This window comes from Aethalodelphis obliquidens, unplaced genomic scaffold (genome assembly GCF_003676395.1).
Source record: "Aethalodelphis obliquidens isolate GAN/ISIS:26980383/991018 unplaced genomic scaffold, ASM367639v1 scaffold3, whole genome shotgun sequence".
In the NCBI taxonomy this organism is placed as follows: Eukaryota; Metazoa; Chordata; class Mammalia; order Artiodactyla; family Delphinidae; genus Aethalodelphis; species Aethalodelphis obliquidens.
The window spans coordinates 24,341,210-24,345,078 of NW_020837947.1; positions in this window are offsets into that span (position 1 = coordinate 24,341,210).

The following is a 3,869-nucleotide window of genomic DNA, read 5'->3' on the forward strand; positions in this document are numbered from 1 at the left end:
ATCAAGTCTGCTGTCAAAGATAGCCAACCACTGGCTAGGGGCTCAAGATATGAGCTATAGAATCAACACATTAGATTGACCATGATCATTTCTCCAGATGCAGCCCATTCAATCCAAGTTTGCACTTCTGCGAAGCCAGACACCTGCTTCTTATGTGTAGTATCATTGTTTCTCGAATTCTTGCACACATCTCACAAAATGGCACTATTTCACCCAGGGTAACTTGGAATCACAGTGGCCACTTTAGATGAACTCTAGGTATTTCCAAAATTGTCCATCTTAGAGTCATCTTAGAGCAAATGGGCAGTCAATTTCCTAATGTCAAATGTACTGTCCTTCTTGATTGGTATAGAGAAGCTTCTAAGCAAAATTCTGATTCTACAATAGTTTTAATTATAAGGAAAGCACCAAAAAACCATAGCTTATTACAGTCTCTCTTTTGATCTAGAGGCAAAGACCTACCTTGCCTCAAGGCTATAGCAGTCACTGCCAAATTCACAGTGCCTTCTGCTGGCACAGTTTCAGGCTCTTTCTTGGAGGTAATGCTATACAGTTTTGGCACTTCAACTGGCTTACATCCTCTAAGATAGTAAGTAAAACTATTTGTAATTTACTTTGTAAATTACTAGCTATTGTTCTAACACTATACCTTGCTGCTTCCTTTCTCAGATGAGGGAAACATGCACACAACCTGGGGTTACATAATCCACAACATCTCCCTAAAGTTAGACGCCACTTAAGCAAAATTGAAATTTAAGGGAAGAAGTCTAAAATGAATGAGCTTACTTTGAAGTGATATTTTTTTAAATCCTGACTTGATTAGGTTTATTCTGAATTAGCAAAATTATATTTTTCATTACCAGGTAGAAATCAACATTTATAATAGAAAGCAAATTTGGTTATAAAAAATTTTTTAAGTTCAATTTTATGCACAATTAGGTCACAGATAAATTACATCCACTAAAAAGCACTAATTCCTAGTAGGAGGAGGAACCAGGCTCTGGATGATCTCACTCAGACAATGACAGAATGAATGGTACAAGCTCCTAGACAGACTTTCAAACTAGAATTTCAAATAATTCCACTGCAAGGATAAAGGAGGTTATGGTACAAACTGGTTGAAGGCTTTGGGACAGAAATGGGAATTTAAGCCAGAATTCACACCTAAGTTTATTTGCATCTAAACCCAGGCTCTCTTTCTTTCTCTGAAGAGGTAGCCCAGGGTTAGAAATCCAACTCACCAGCTTGGTGTCTGGGCATCATTGCCTCTTATGTAAGAGAGGAGATTGCAGTGATCTTGAAGTACGAGATAGCGTCTGTAAATCTCTGACATTACACATTGCATTTAAAGTTATAACTACTTATTAAGCAGAATGCCAGGTGATACGTGAAGAACCTGAGGAGCCACCAAAAAAAGAGCCTTTCATACCGAATGATCAGCTTTCTGGCCAAGGAGAATTTGCATCCAAATTGGCAGGAAAGAGGCAGCAGGATTTCTGAACTGCCTATACATGACTAGCTGGAAGTCAGAGGAAAGAGTCTTTATACCTGCTTATCCAGCTCCTGTCTACAGTGTGTCATTCCCCACCTAAGGCTCGAAGGTGCTTTGTTCGGACCAGTTCTAAATGCCTACAGAGCTAATGGCCCCACCTTCTGGAGACTATCACTTCACCGACCTCTGCTGGGAGACAAACTAATAGACCTTCCCATGAAGAATATTTCTGGATACTAAATTTATGCATTTTCCTCTGTAGTCTGATCTAATTTCTTTTTTTATATTCACCAGTGTTCAATGATTTCCCTTTGATTTATTCTTGTTTTTTACCTTGACTCATGCTTTCAGGCCATTTCACTTACCATCCAGCTTCCCTCCCCTCCATCTCCCCCACAGCCAAAACAAACAAACAAACAAAAACTCTTCAAAAAAGAGTTTTTGGAGTATGCTTCTAAGTAACAGCCTCACTCGAATGTTAGGGCCTCTAAGATTATAAAATCAATACAAATATTTTTCTTTTGAGACAGATTTCATCATTGCATCAGTGAAAGAAATATAAGGTGGTGTTGGATGTTGATTTTTTGAAGATGAAGATGCCTGGGGAGAGGTCTATTTGATGGAAGATGAGTCACATTTGGCAAAGGTTTAAGTGAAACAGCGAGTTTGATAAATCTGTCCAAGGTTTAAGAATATTCAGACACCTTTTCTTCCCAGGAAAATCCCCCACAGATCTCTTCAGGAACAAAAGCTTCTCTACAATGGTTCTAAATGATTCAGACATAACTTCCTGCATATGCCACCGAAGGGATTTCTTTACTTTTAGTAAGACCATTAGCCAGCTTGCCAAATTCTTCAGTATAACAAAATTATAGGCCGTTTCCCTCTTGGGCATGCTGAAATGGTGAAAATTGCCCGGAGAAAACTGAAACCCTGATAATTGATTTTCTTGCTGTTTTCAAAAGACCCAAACCTTTCTACGATTAAATTGAAACTTTTCAGGACAAACACAATCAAAACCATAGGGAATACCTCTCTACATTCTTAGAACAGTTTCACAGCTAAAACCTATACATGACATTTCTTCAGACACAGATTTAGAAGTCAGTTATTCTTCTAAAATAGAACTCTTCTTTCTGGGTTTATGCAGAATCAGCTGATTTAACTGTGTTATTCAATTTGTCCTTGGTATCTGGGGTCCGAGAATTAAAGACAGAAAAATAACTGGTAAATATTGTCTGTAAAACAAATGCTTCATGTCACAAACTTGATACCGAAAAATAAATCTCTCTCCCCATCAGTGAACTGCTTCAGACAGAGACTGTTGGCAAAGTGGCCAAAATGTGAGACCTTTAGTTTTCTCATAAAATATAATTCTGAATGATTAGACAGTGCTGTCAATGTAAACATGTGGTGTATATACTTGTAAATCAAGATGCTTTGTGGTTGTCCGCAAGTTACAGATCGGGTTGCCCAATACCATTGTCAGATGATATGTGAAAAAACATGTTAAAGCGTTGAAGGAACATTTTACATATGAAAGTTTTCACCACAGAAACACTGGATGACCTTTTCCAGGATAACCGTACTCCACAAGAATATTTGGGCTATTAAGAGAAGCCTGAATTAGCAAAATTAAATTTTTCATTACCAGGTAGAAATTAACATGTATAATAGATTTCACTCATTAATTTCCTGAACATGATACAATATTTAACCTCTCAATGAATTTGTATGCTCTTCATTCCTAAAGACCTAGATCAGAAGAAGGGGTTCATAAAGAGGCTTTCAAGGCCACTGACCTCGAGCTCTGGCCAGCTCTGCCACCGCAACATCCATGTTCTAACTTAAAGTGGATATTTGTTCTTTTGCTGAGAGCATTCACTCCCCCTCATGGTGGGAACACTATCCCAGTTTTCCTGTGAGTGAGCCGTCTCATCCCCTCTCCACGTGTGTGGGAAAACTCTCTCCACTTTACTCAGGAGTGGGGCCTAGGCCGAACTGCTTGTTTTGCTACTATCCCCCCACCCTACCCCTCACCACTCCTATCAGCAGTGACTGGCTGAAGGATGGGCTGGGCACAGCAACCCAGTCTGGGCCACAGAGAGAGTGTGTGTGGATCCCTAGAATTATGAGGAAGGTACAGGAAGCAATTCTCTCTCTGAAGAATTTTAAAGTAGAGTAATATAAATCTGAATCTGTTGTAAGCCACAGAATAGAGCCTACAAATGGCATTATTTGAGCACAAAATCTAGCAGTACCTAAAATTAGCTCCATTTCATCAAAAGGAACATCAAATACTAAGAGTTCAATCTTCAAATATTTGCAATAAAAAAATCCTAATTGGCATTGGAGCTTCTCCACTGTTCAAGAAACA